This window comes from Chelmon rostratus, chromosome 8 (assembly GCF_017976325.1).
Source record: "Chelmon rostratus isolate fCheRos1 chromosome 8, fCheRos1.pri, whole genome shotgun sequence".
Taxonomy (NCBI): domain Eukaryota; kingdom Metazoa; phylum Chordata; class Actinopteri; order Chaetodontiformes; family Chaetodontidae; genus Chelmon; species Chelmon rostratus.
In genome coordinates this window covers 1,887,074-1,902,172 of record NC_055665.1, presented here as the reverse complement: position 1 = coordinate 1,902,172, position 15,099 = coordinate 1,887,074, and the positions used below count along the sequence as shown (strand labels likewise).

General features: G+C 40.4%; 1 protein-coding gene across 1 annotated transcript in view; it reads right to left on the bottom strand.

The window, feature by feature from the left end:
• Positions 1–15,099, bottom strand: part of plekhf2 (pleckstrin homology domain containing, family F (with FYVE domain) member 2) — a 29,466-nt gene that overhangs the window by 13,273 nt on the left and 1,094 nt on the right. The gene's annotated exons all lie outside the window — the stretch shown is intronic.

Below are 15,099 nucleotides of genomic sequence, written 5' to 3'. Positions count from 1 at the left end.
AACAAGGAAGAATCAGCAGCCAAAACAAGGAAGTTTGTCCGAGTTTACGACAAAAGATGACTGAGAGGTCTGTGAAAGGACATTCGTGAACCGGCTTCTCGCCTATACGCAGATTTTTCAACTTTTCAACATGACTTGAGCTTAAACCTCCAGCAGCGCCACACTGGGAAGCCTTGGGGGGAGGGGAAGAGATGAGTCAGACGCTAAAGGGAGAGAGTGATGATGACAAAGATGGGGAGTGAAGAGAGAAAGAAAGAGTTTCTGTGGGCTGTAAACAGCAGCCGCAAAAAACAAGGACACCCATTTATCCCGAGGGGGTGATGTGAGGGCAGATGCTGGATGAGGCAGTGTCACTGTCACGCCTGCTCTGCTGGTATGTGTCTGTGTTGAAGCTGCTGCTCTTGTGTTACAAGTTAAAAGGTCACCATGTAGGACGCAGGCTACAGAGCCTATAACATGCAATAAAAGCTGTTCTTAAACCGATCAATGCAGAGACTACTTACCTTTAAAAGGGGAAAACTACAATTTGATGTCGTGCAGATATAAATATAAAAACAACTGACCAAAGGTGTATTTCCTCTCTCAGGTTAATACCTATTACCTTGGGTCTATTAAGACAGGTCGTCATCAGCTTTACAAATCATGGAGTCTATTCTGTTCTGTCAGTAAGGCTCCGTGAAAACCTCCCTGAACCACACAGGGATAAATGAATTGTCAAAAATAAAAAAAAAAAAAGAGAGAGACACCCAGCATACCTGAGGATAATTTGACCCGATGCAAAATGCAGTCGACCCGAACAGAGCCCGAAAGACCACAAACATCTGCAGAAGCAGGTCAATTAACAAAACTGTCAAAACAAGCAGCAATATTAACAAGGATGTCTAGACTTGTTTCTAAAAAACATATTTAAAGTCTTATTTTAACCTCCTGCACCAACCAAAAAACATTCTGTGGTCAAGTGGATGACAGAGAGACAGAAGATTATAATTATCTGTGAAACAAACACCAAAAAATTTCCCCAGAAGATCTGAGGACAACTCAGAATCTGAATCTGAATACTTCATCCCCGAGGGGACACTGGGCAACAGTTTTTATAAAGGCTAAGTGCAGCAACTCGCACCAAAACAAAGAATGTCATGCATTTAAAACTCTTAAGCAGACCAGGTTCAGATATCTGATATCAACGTTTTTACACCAAGACACAGGCCCCATTCACACCTGGTACTAAAACGCATTCTCAGTATCTCAGACAGTCAGTGCCCGCATTGTCCGATCTTAATATTTAAATTAGTTAGTCAGGGTGAGATGACTGATGTCGCAACACGGCATGGTGACGTCATGTATGTAGCTATTTCTGAGTTAGCAGGAAATCTCTGCGACTTAGGCAGAATGTTTTCTCCAGAACGAGCCAGTCACTGGTTTTGACAACACGTAGTCATGAATCAAAGTTCAGTAAAAACTGAATGTTTGACCCACTGATGGTGTTGGATGTCGCGTCAGGAGATCACCAAAGTTATTACAATTCATGCTGTGGGAGGCCTGGATGTCTGTACCAAATTTCATGGTGATCCATCCAGTAACCGGTTGTTCAACGGGTCCAGGTCAGTCCCCTTTAGCTGTGCCAAGCCAGTGCAAGCCGTGACGGCATGTGTTTCCACTACAGCCTCACAGCAGGGCTTAGCCACACTGCTGTTGTGGTTGACCAGAGCAAACCCATCCCATCTCCCCCCCTGTGTCGGTGTCCTCTTTTACTGCTGCTGCTGCTGCTTCACATTAAAATGACACAATGCTTTTATTGTGAAGACATTATAGGAAATGCAATGTGTTTGTCACCAAATTAGCTTCATTAGTGGTGCTACGTATAACGGAGGGACCGACAACTCAAACAGGTTTTTCGAGAGTTGCTGCGTTGGTGGGGGAAGCATTATTCCACCGAAAGGGGAATAACTTTCTGTTTTGTGATTCATGATGAAGCGCCCAGCTTCTGATCACGTATTTCTGGATATTCAAACCCAGCCTGAGTGAAATGAAACAGGACAGTCCTTGATAACACAGAGATCCTCCTTCGAGAAGTCCTTATCAGCTTGTGGCTGACCTGAATAAGCCGCCTTGCTGCAATGTGTCAACAACATCCTGTCAGTATACCAGGATTACGCAGCCACCGTGTGAGTATGAACACAGATAACAGGATTGGAGGTTAATCTGCTGTGAGAGGTGATGGCATGAAAACTGAACCAATGTTTCCACCTGGAATAGTATTTTTACACCTGACACCAGACTCAGATTATCTGCTTATTTCCTGCACTAATGCATCACAGTAATATATAACAAAAAAAATAAAAGAAAAATTATTAGTGCTACCATTAAAATTACCAGCACTATATTTAGTGTTGATTACAATATGTGCTGCCTAGCAGTCAGTGTGTCAGTGCACCTTGTTCACTTGTTAGAGATAACAACAGTTCTTATCACCTATCCAGTCTCAGATTGGCCTACATTGCTGTTATTGCATTGATTAACCCTGGAGGCTAGTGGTAACTTCCCGCTCTTCTTGAAACATGACGCATAGCTTTAGCACTCAAATCTTTAATCAAACAACGTGTAATAAGACTACTTTGTGTGTCACAACTATAACCTGGGGAAAGGTTCAATTAGAGGATATCAAGCTTCAAGTAGGTCAGAAAACTGAGCAACACATTGAGACAAGAACTCACTATAAGAGAAATCTAGTATCCCTGAATACTTTACATGTAGTTGAACCTACTAACAATGTTAAAACTGAACAACTTGAGGCCAAAACATCCATTTTCTGTACCTGCTAATCCTTTTTGAAAGTCTTATGTGGCTGAAGCTTTTCCCAGCCTGCACTAGATGGTAGGTACACTGGACTTTGGACAGACCGCCAGTCTTTCGACTATAACACTAAACATTTTCCATTTAAATATTACATATGCTTTCTAAAGCCCCTGTGAGGTAAACAGTGTGTGCAGTACTGTCTCGGTTCGGAAGGGTTTTCTTCTGACAAACACATCGCTTCCTGTGCAGCAAGGAGGAGCTACAAGATAGTGATTGTTTACAACTTTCATCAACTGGATGCAGACTGTATTGTATTTTATGGAGAGCAGAGTTCCTTCTTCAGGTCTGCAGCTGATAGAAACACTTTAGGCCAAGGTGACAAACTGTTCTCATGACCAAGACTTAAATATCTAATCTTGACGATAAAACAGATGATACTCAGAATGGACATAAACATAAACCGCCACCTTCAGGGAAAAAGCAGAGGGACCATTTCACACAGCTAACGCCACGTATTCAACGTACACCGACATCTACAAACTCAACTGATCACAGGATGAGATTTGTCAGAATCTGGGTCACTTTCAGCCAAACAATTTCCTGTTTATTATGGTCATTATCATTATGGTCAGGCTTTTTTTTTTTTTTTTTTTTTACCTAATTTATCTTTAGACATTTTTGCTCTGTGCTCTCATGCCTGCCCTTTGCAAATCACTCACTAATAGCTGATTTTGGTAAGTGAACTTCATTGTCATTATTTGGGTGCTAATTCGGATTGTTTCCATAAAATGGTTTATAATGTGGTTTTCGAATAATAAACCATTTAAAAATGGTTTATAATATAATGTTTTATAAACTGAACTTCATCAGAAAATTATCAGAAATTAGTGGTATAAGCTACATCATACTTGTTCTTTCATGTAAGCTATTATTGGCCATGTTTTAGGTGCTTGTTGCTGTTCTACCAGTCATGTTTTCGCCTGTTATGGGAATATCCAGGAAGAAGACAACAGTGGAAACTTCTTCTTCTTCTTCTTCTTCTTTTTCTGCTTTAGCGGAAACAGCTGATCAACCATGTGAGTTATGTTCGCTATGTCAGAAAAGCAAAGGTGTTTCCATCTCCCACTTAGTGTATAAAGACCTCAAGCAAGTACAAAAACGTTTTTTTGCGAACTTTTGCCGTTTCCATCAAGCTGTTTCAAATGCGATATTTCAAAATGCTCATAAAAACACCTTGATGGAAACATGGCTGTTGACCTCTTTATCATCTTCTGGGAAACTTCTCTCCAGAGGAATGACTTCCTGCTGAAACAGACTCAGATAAACCAACCCGGATATTCTTCAGCCATGAGACGTTAACTGACATCAAAAGTAATAATGATCATGAGACTAAACAAATAAATACAATGTTGCTTTTGAGGTGACAATGTAACTGAATCATTATCTCAGGATAATGAGATAATAATAACAATAAGGTCAAGTAAGTAATGAAGCCTTGATCATGTGTCAATAATTTTTTCCCCCAATATTTTGGAGAAACTAAACAGTTTGGATTATACTAAAGATATAGACGGCTAATAGAAGGCTATTACTCTGTAGGAGATTAGTGTAACAAAGGTTTTTCACCTCACACTATTCTGTTCTCAAAACTTTCAGAAACTTTCTCAGACTGCCCTTTGGTATACAGGAACAGTAAAAACAGTTTTCTCAGCTCATTACAACCACCTCCGGTCATATTAACACTCTGCTCTCAGGAGCTAACAGAGCAGAAAGAAAATCAAAGGTGCTTAAATAGATTAAAAACCACAGTGATTTGGGGACAGGGTTATAATCAGAGTAATAACAGACCAAGCCCGATGATGATAAATGACACTTCAGCTCCACTGAGACACTAATTTCTGCCAAACTGTCCTCGCTCTCTCTCTCTCTTATTCTGAAATGTCAGGCCTGTAAATTTAATATGCGCTGTAAAAAGGGGAATAATTACATAAGTTTTGTTACCTTAATAGTCACACAAAGGCTACATTATTTCTTCCAAAGGAAATAAGCTCTAAACAAATAAATGCTTCATTAGACATACAAATATTTGCAATCATAAAAGCACAATAAAAAAGAGAGAACAAAAGCAGAAGGTCATTTATTATATGAGCTCATAAAGCTTTTAAGTCCTAGAAGCTTAGAAAAGAGAACTGACCTAAACACTCATTTCCAGCAGTTGCTCCCTCCCAACCTCAGCTGTCTTCAAACAGTGATGAGCACTATGATAACACACCTCCCCAACAAGAACTCCTTCCCTTTTTAAGGTTGCACGCTGACATCAGCAGAAAAATGACTTCCAGTGGGAACAGGGAAAGTTTCAGATTAAAAGTTAATTTCTAAAAAAAGGTCATTCTAACATCAGTTTGTGACCAAAGAAGTGATTTTAAAACTACGGTGTCATAGTTTCAAAATCTTGCACACTGATCTGTACAATATGCTTGAGTTGACTCAACGCAAATGTCCTCATTTACATCTACACCTCCCTCTTTATGACAGAAGTGCTTTTTGTAGATACAAACTCTAAGGAGTGGCAGTTATCACCTCTCACAGAGCCTCAAGGCAACCCTTTGCTGGCGTTGTAAATTTAGCTTCCTCTAATCTGCAGACAGTTCCTGGTCATGGAGATTTCTTAATGAACAATCGCATATTTAAGGCATGTAATCCATATATTATATCCATATATTAATGATGTCATCCATATTCAACAAACAATAATACTGATATGCTAAAAAGACACAATTCCATTAGGCATAGGCCTACAGCTGATAATTACTGTCATCATGCGTTAATCATTACTTTGTTATATTAATCTTTTACAATCCTGTTTCCAAAAAAGTTGTGACACTGTGTACAACGCAAATCCTGAATCAATCATTTACAAACAAGCCGTATTTACCGACAGTGGTTTTGCAAAGTGTTCCTGAGCCCATGTTGTAATGTCCTGAAAAGACCATCATCAGTTCCTAGAGTCCAAGGCCACGTCTTCAAATGTCTTGTTATCTGAACAAAATCCAGTTATTTTATTTACAGTAATGTGGAAACAAGGTTAACATTTGAGAAGCTACAACCAGAGAAGAAAAACAATTAACTGATAATCAAAAAATATCTCCAATAACTCAATTAACTAATGATTTCATCTCTAGAACAAGAAAATTAACTTAAGTTGTCACATCCACTTCTGTTTCAGGGCTTCTCTTACGGAAGCCACGGGAGCCACTAAGGCCTTAGTTCATTTCATTTCATGCAAACTGGCATCATTGTCCTCCAAAGATGGCAGAACAAAAGCAAAAAACTAAATCTCCAAAAGTCAAGTCACCACAACAACAACAGGTGACCGGAAGATTTCTAAAAATGTATAATTTAAAAGAAAACACTGGGAAATTCAAATCTGAGCGGCCAAACTGTGACAGCATGAAGGCTGCAAGTATTAGGAGCTGCATGCTCACGTCTCTCGCCTCAAAAACTGATAAGAAAATCCTTTCAAACAGCAGGACCGGGACTCTTCAGCAGCAGCTGTTTTCGTTCCGGCTGCGGTGCCAAAATAAATGCTCTTTGGACATTTTATCATTGTTAAAACTTTAGTCCCAAGCATGACAGCTGCGGGTGTGTGGGGGAAAGCAGCCAAACAATGCAGCTATCTCGGAGTAGTGTCAGTGTTTTGTTTTGTCCAGATGACAGTTTAGCCTGGAAAGCTAGAGCCTGTGCAAGAACTCATTCGGTCCGGCGTTCACCGTCAGCAGCCGGGATGTTTTAATCATCACAAACAGGTTCAAACAGATTAAGCGTATGAGCCAAGAAATGGCACTAACCGATGAGTCAAGTACACGTTCAAGCACGCAGAGGATTCCCAAGAAGAATGATCAGGTGCAATCAATTAGGTGCTCAAATAGCAACAGTAACCAAGGAGCATCACAGAGATATAAATATTCAGTGACTTGCAAGTTTCATCCAGCACTTCCTGTATATAGACTACACTTAGGAAGCCAAGACAAGTGTATTGACCAAGGTGCAAAGATTAACCGACAAAACCCAATGCAAGTGTCAGAGATCAATATATAAATATACAACAGATGCAACCAAAATTCTGCGTGAAATATGCTAGAATTCAATACTGTAGATAAGCAAATGGTGTGATAACTGTCAATTTTCATACTACGGTATAGTGGTTTCACACAACTTTAGTTAGAACTGATGAGGGAGCTGCATGTCGTTACCTCAACCTCGCTTCCACAACTGTGCAAGAAGTTTTACTCGCCAAATTTCCAACCAGAGAAGCCAGAAGATCTCACAGACGACGCACTTTCCTGGAAAACCTCTGCCTTCAGCCATTGTGGCCGTGGCTGTGGAAAAGTAAAGAGGTGCCACAAACTCCAAAAGCTGATGGGCGCTCGCTCTGAAAGTCTTTGGTTTGTCCAGAAACAAAACTGCTTCAACTGAGAAACTCCAATGAAAATGCTGGAGATGTGTCCATAAACGCTGAGCAGCAAAACAGTGGAGCGGTGCGCGAAGTGCACGCAATCCTGCTGCAACGACCGCAAGCAAGCGACTGGCTAAATCAAGTAAAAAGACGCCGGGCGTGTAGGAATGTTTGAAAAAACACCCCTGCATTTAAGGGTTAAAAGCGCGCAGAGGAGTTTTTGACCACTAGTAGCGCTGTGGAGCAGCGTTTTTATATGATACATTCCTGCCGTGCCGTCACTTTCATCCTAATCCACAGAGCATCTTTAAGATATCAGCACTTAAAGCCTTGAAGGGGTTACACTGCATCTTACAGCATCTACCTGTGTAACTAACACACACCTGGTCAAAAATGGAAATTGATGGACAAGAATTGTGCTGGGTCAGTTTGGACTGCTTGTGTTTTCCCCGACGAGTTTCTGAGGTGGACACGAGAGCGACAATAAGAAGAAGCATGTTGAAAGCAGCCTCGGTTGTCGTCTCCTTTTCAGTAGCACACATCCAGCAAAGCTGAAAACACCTGCTCACAGCAACCCCTGCTCTCTACCACCATCTCCAGCCTCCGATAAAAGATGTTACGTAACCCTGAGTGTCCTTTCCATTTCAATATGTGGGTGGATCACGGCACCTTAACAACCACTAACCTAAAGCATCAATGCATTGCTTTACTTTCACACGATCCAGACTGCAAGTCTACAGGCATTTTCAACCTGAGAAAGATCTTGAGGATTTTTTCACTATTCATGGTACAAATATATTGTAAAATATGCAGATTACAGTCTAAAAATCTACCTACATTTGCCATTAAGACTCTCACACTGAAAACAGAGAGTCAAAGATCATGTAGTATCCATATTTGAGTCTGAATGGCTCAGTGGGCACTGAATAATAAAACTTAGCAGCCAGTGTAACCGTGTGGTTTGAACACACACTGACAACCTGAAGCAGCACAGCTTGTAGCTCAGTGTGTACTGGTGGTGTGTAGTAAAAAGGGGACCGACAGGATGGAGTTTCTGAGGAATGTGCTCTGAACAGGCCTCCATCTGTTTCCCTCATTCTGCTGAACTCATGCATGCAGCAGATCGACCTTTGAGCCTTTCCAATGCAAATAAAGCCAACAGGTAGCAGAAAGCTACGACCTGAGCGCCGGCTGTGGTTTCCATCACTTCATGGTCACTTCAGGGTGTTTGTGCATGCATCGTGAAAACAAATATTTTTAAATCACTTCAGCTAAATCCCTCTAGATCGCCCACTCCTGTTCAGCCCAAACAGCAGCGAAAACAACTAGAGGCTACAAATCCAGTCCCACGGGTACTCCATAACCGAGAAGAAGCAATGGCCAGAATGTTAATGTCACAATATGAACTTTAGCATTTAAAGACGTTCCAGGGTCATTTCGACTATCTGTTCACTATCTATTCAAAAATAATGACAAAAAAGTTGAGTTGAGGAACCAGAGCCGGTATGTTTGTCTACAATTTGCTTATTTAATTTGACAAACAGTCCATTAAGCACTGCCCTGCTCAGCATGTGTGTGAATATTAAGTCCAGGTGTCATTTTCAGCTCAATACAGGAAAGTAAGTAAAGATTTATTTATATAGCAAAAACAGAAGTTTTCACTGAGCTGAAAAACAGAAGTTTTTGCTCACAATAAAAGCACTACAACATGTGCAGATGTTTGAAATAAAACACTGAGATGTGGAGTCACTTTCAATATGAAACTTGAATTGGACTAATTGGAGTAGTTGAGAATAAACAGTGTGATCAAGGACATTTAAAGCTGCAACAAGCTCAGCTGTTGACTTTAAAGCCAGTTCTAATGACACAGGAATTACTGTCACATGTCCAATCTGTCTGTCCTGATATATACAGTGGGATAGTTGCTGCTCTGTGTTCGAGATAACATCGGCATACTCACTGTCCACAAAATACTCTAACCGAGAATTTACAGCAGAAAATGCAGAAGCACACCTGTGGATGTAGCCTCCCTCTCACTGCTGGACACAGTCTATATTTTGGTGTCCCGGGAGCAAACATCATTAGCCACAGCTAAGCAACGTCAAAAATAGCAGACATTAAGAAGTCCAAAATTAACATTTCACAAAAGCAAATTACAAGCACTGATTACACTTTCGCAAGTGATCACTGCTTGCAAATGTATCTGCAAGGGGGGCCACTTATAAAACGTGTTGTAAAAATTGAAATGGCCCCCCCACTCTTACTAAATCTATATTTTTTACTTGTTTTCCTCTTCACTTTCTCCTCCAAACTTTGCCTCTGCAGAAGGACCGATTCGCTCTTCAGAGGAACAGCAGGACAACTAACGAGCTCCTGCTGCGCAATCAAACCACTGAAAATGCCGAAGTATCAAACACCTGCGGTAACCAGATCTTGTGTGAAGTGTGTACTTCACACCTTTTAACAATGTGTTTCCACCTCCACACAAGAGGGTGCTTGACACTCCTTACTACCAGCTACTCTGAGTCTGGATCATCCTCTTCCCCTTCGCCACCTGTGTGCCTTAAAAAGATCTGGATTTATCTTTAGATGCAATGTAGTCACGTCTCATCAATGCTGATGGTCTACAAGAAGAGCTGACATCACCAGAAAACTGCACAATTTTGACACTTAAATGCGTAATTTTAGCAATTAAACCAATCTACAATAACAAATAATCATTAAACTTTTTTTTCCTCCGTTCATAACTGAAATAATTCAGATTTTTTATGTGATTTAAATTCAGTTTGTGTTATAATTTTTCACATTTAGAGACAGAGTTTGATTATACAATTATATTTCCAACCTTTTCACAAGATGACTCCCAACATTACATATAATATCTCAAGTTACTGCCTTTTTTTTTAAGGTGACCTGTTTTATTTGGGATCTTTCAGCCTGAACAGCTGACATCTGATTGGTTAACCGTTCATTTCTGAGCGTAGAGATCCATCATATGTGACTGCAGAGCTACATTACAGTCACAGTCTAAGTAATTCAAACTCATTTTTTTAGACAGGTGTACTCATGTGTGAGATGGATTTCCTGTCACTACGTATTTTCAGCTCTGCAGAGTTTCTACTGGCTGACTTATCATATGTCATTATCTCATTTCCTCTGTTTCTCTGATTCTTTGATTTCTGACTTACTTTCATCTTTATTCATGACTTCCTGTGGCTCTAAACCATCTGCAGCTGCATGAAGCAAAAGTTATCTCACCGAGAGGAAATACAGAGCATGATATAGTAATATTAACTTATTGGGGGGGTTAGGGTTAGCTAACCCTACCCTCTGCATGCACAGTGCATTACAAGGACAGCAGGCTTTGAATCAAAACTTGACTATATTTTTTTAGACTTTTTAGTTAACCAGCAGGTAGTAGCCTGAGCAAGGTACACAGTTTATAAGTTGCTAACATCTTCTGATGGTTTTTGCTAGCTAGCTGTTGCCATGTCAGATGTAGTTTGAGTAAGCACGCTTTTAATTTATCTATTAGCCATTCATTCTTGTCCAACGAGTCACTTAATTAAAGTTCAACTCCACTAAATTGATAGATTTCAACTGTGTCCGAGCCTGAGCAAATGGCCCCTTATAGTTCCATTTATTCTTGTGATTTCCTGTACATTTCCATAAATTATTGTTGACTTCGTAGATTTTCACGTTGCTTCATGCAGGAGTGCTGCTGGTCTGCGTTGGACACTCACATGGTGAAGCTGTTTACATGCTATTCTGGAAACTACAACCTCAAAGTGAACATGCCTAGTTCACCAAAGCCAAGACAGTTAAGTAGCTTATGCCCATTCTGAACATTCAATGCACTATTAAGAGTCGTCCCTCTGCCGGTTTACAAAAATGGCCACTGTAATGATCAAGTTTAGAATTTACGCTAAGAATAACTAACCAGCATTACACTAGCAAAACAGAGACAGCATGCAGAGAGGCAGTTATCCTCAGCCTTAGAAATAATATACTATAACCATGACATTAAAAAATACATATCACACTTCCATTGGTAGACAAATGCACATAGCAAAAGAAGGTAAACATGGAAAATGCTGGTGCATTCACAACTCCAGGAGTAATTTGGTCTGTATGAACATGCTCATGCACTAATGGGCTTGTGACTGGAAGGCTGCCGGTTGGATTCCCCAATAGGTGGATGCCATGAGGCCAGTGGAATAAACTGCGTTTGTACTGGGCGGCTTCCAGGTGTGAATTTGTGTAACGATGTTCTCCGACCAAACTGTTTGTGGGATGATACAACAGTGTTTGAAAGCTCCCATCCTGCCGAGAGGAGACAAACTACAGATACAGAAGTGTGACATGAGGCCACATGAGAAATAGAGAAGTGAGCTGTGAGTGAGTTGAGTAATGGTTGAATGTGACCAGATATGAAAATGAGAAGTGTACACATCGAAAGTAGATACTGACTGTACACACTGCTGTCTATATTGGGTCTTGCGCTGTTGTCTATTGCACTTTATTGCCCTATCAGTCTGGTAGATATCCTGTGGTAGATAACTTTACAGTGGAACTGCTTCCTGGTCAGTAGCATAATGCTGATTCATTCATTCTTTGCCTCCTGCTTAATCAACTTCTCTGCCAACGTCTAAGCTAATCAGTATAGATTCAACCTCAAGTGAAGCAAGAGATCGACTCGGTACATCCCTACAATCACCGTGCAAAGATCACATTTTATATAAATAAACAATACGCTCAGCACGAGGGTTGTGCGACTGGACGAATAAACTGGCTATTGACGAGTTCATCGCCAGTCGTGTTTTATTTTGTTAGTGTTGTGTTAAGTGTGTTAAGCTAACACCTTCTAAGCTAGCATTTAGCTAGCTGTTGTTAGCATTTGGCTTAAATGTTAGTTGCTAATGGTTAGATTGTGATTACTCATTTGGGTCTGCTGTGTGTATTTCAGTTCATGGCTTTAATTCATAGGAGTATATTTGATTGATAAATATTAAAAAGTCTATGTTTGTTTACAATAAAAAAGTTACTATATGTAACGTGTTATTTTGATTAACCATTCTAGGTTTATGACCTGTGTTGCTTGTGACAACTGTGTCGCCTGAGGTCCCTTTGTTATGAAATAAAAGAAGACAAAGGATAACACGAGTTTTACCCACTATGTGCTTCCTGTCAAGCCTTTTCGGAGGGCTAAGAACTTAAAAGTCCAAACAGGAACAACAGCATGCAGAGCCTGTAATAAATAAGCATAGCACTCTCTCCACCTGCACACATGTCCCAGCTGAAAGGATTCTCCTTCCATACCCAATCCTGATACAATCACCTGCTACCTAAGGACCTGTTTACCTGTGGAATGTTCCAAACAGATATTTTGGAGCATTCCACAACTTTCCCAGTCTTTAGTTGCTCCTGTCCCAACATGTTTGAAACATGCTGCTTCATAAAATTCACAATAAGCAGATATTTACAAAAATCAACAACGCTGAAACATTAAATATATTGTCTTTTTGTGATGTTTTCAACTGACAATATGTCAAAACGAATTAGCAAGTTATCACATTCTGTTTTATCACAACTTTTGTGGAACGAGGGTTGTACATTTTAATTCTGTTGAAATTTAGAAGGTGTGTCAATACACGTAGCTGTAGAGATGTATCCAAAATAAGCACTGCCAGTTTCAATAAAAACCAAACAATACTCAGCATGCCAGCTCTAGCGTAGCAAATCAAGCACTCCCTATTCCCTCGTAATCTGTTTGTTTACCTGAGACCTACCTGATGTGGCACACAGGAAGTAACCTGCTCTACTCATGCTTCTAATCTGCATCCATTTATAAAGAGAGACATATTGGATTATGTGCTGGGTGTTGGATTACCCAGAACCCAGACCTGACATCCTGTGCTTGCACAGTGAAAGGGCGGGAGGTGGGGGTTATAACCTGTCAGGTAGTTCATTACTGTCAGACTCGCCCTCTTTAGCTCTAGCAGAACTAGTTTTGCCACGCTGAGGCACAAAGAGGAAGAAGACACCTCTGCTCACAGCACTAAGGTCGATGCCTCAATCAGCAACTTAAAGGGCTGATTAATGACTCAATAACGTCACCAGTGGCTCTGGTCCGGGACTGGAAATGGAAAGTGACAGTTTCACTTCCTGGGAGTCGATAACCGGAGGCTACCTGTTACTTTGTCATTTACTAACTAAGCTGAGGGTAATTTCCCACCCAGAAACAAACAACTGTGTGCCAGCCTCCTACTTTCAGATCTCTTAGACATGCAGTGTGAGAATACCCAAGACCAGCTGCTGTGCACCTGACACTTAAGAAACCCCTTTTTTCTCCTCTTGAGTCATCAGTTTTAGGTTAAGACAACAATTTTCTGGATTTTTATTGTTCATTAGACAAAAATAAAAGCTATCTGAAGATGGCACCTTGGGCTTGTTGTCACAATTTACTTCATTCATATAGGCAGTTAGCTGAAAAAAATAAAATGACCAGTGGGCTGGATCACAGAGTATCAGTGTCAGCAGGGTGGCATTTCAGCCTCGTTAACAGTCTCATTACCCAAATGCTCACGGGTCCGATAACAATTATGAGTCAAGCATCCTGTTGAAGAGTCTCTAAGCCAGACACCTAAAGCTTTAACACTAAACGCCTCAAACACACACTTCAACTGAAACTCCCACCATAACCAGGGGTAGTTTTGTCACTGCAAATCTGTCTGAGTGGAGCAATTTCACTACAAGACCTGTCATGTATGGACACAGCCTAATTACCACCCCCAACACTTCCAACACCTAATGACACGTCTGATGAAAACACACTTTCTACCAAGAGCTCATCTCAACCAGCATTTGCTTTTAGCCTCTTCTCTCCTTCAGAGATGCTTAATGTGACCACAGCTAAACTATAAAATGATCGAACATTAAATAAGAAATGCAGCCTCATGTTTAACTGATTAGGTCTCCACCCCCACTTCCAAAACTGTCATCCACCATGATTGGCTGTTTTAAAACATACGTCAAAAGGCTCTAAATCAGTGAACTCTATATTTACTGTATGACTGTACTTTAGCTGAATGAGAGACGTGAGCATGTTTTTGAAGATGATGTTTTCTTGAACTGAGACGTCTGTGTGTCCACTCGACTTCCACCTGGAAGGATCCGACAAAGCGGCTCAGGCTTTTTCTCATGTGTGCAAACAATAATTTATCAAACTGGGCTCCTGTCAGCTTGTGAAACTGCCCCACTTCTGTCTGTCTGCTTATCTCAGAAGTCAGAGAATCATCATTTCTTGGGAACTGTGATGCTTTGTTGCGCAAATGTATGCAAGTAAAAACAACCAAAGGATTAAACATCAGGCTCAGTGCATTTTATCTGGGACTACAAGCTACAGCTACTTTCAATATAGATTCTTTTGTGGTTATTCAAATAATTGCTGAGTCAATATAATGTTGACAAAATGATGAAAAATGCCCACAGTTAAATTTTAAAATTCACTTTCCATTGGCATCAAACAGCGAGAAGCAGAAATTCTCACGTGTAAAGTAAACGGGACAACTGAAAATTTGAGTCCCTGCTTCTCAAAATGTGAAGACTTGCTGCTTTTTGTGGTTTTGGGTTATTGATTAAGTTAATATCTTGGTGTTATGGACTGTCAGTCAGACAAAACATGAAATTTGAAGACATCCCCTTAGAACCCATAGGGTCTTATTTTTCAGTATTTTCAGATGTTAAACAATTGATTAGTTCAAATAATCATTAGTGGCAGCCGTGAAATACACAAAAAGTAACACTGATTCCCTTTTGTTTTGAAATTCAGTACAAAAGACAGTGTC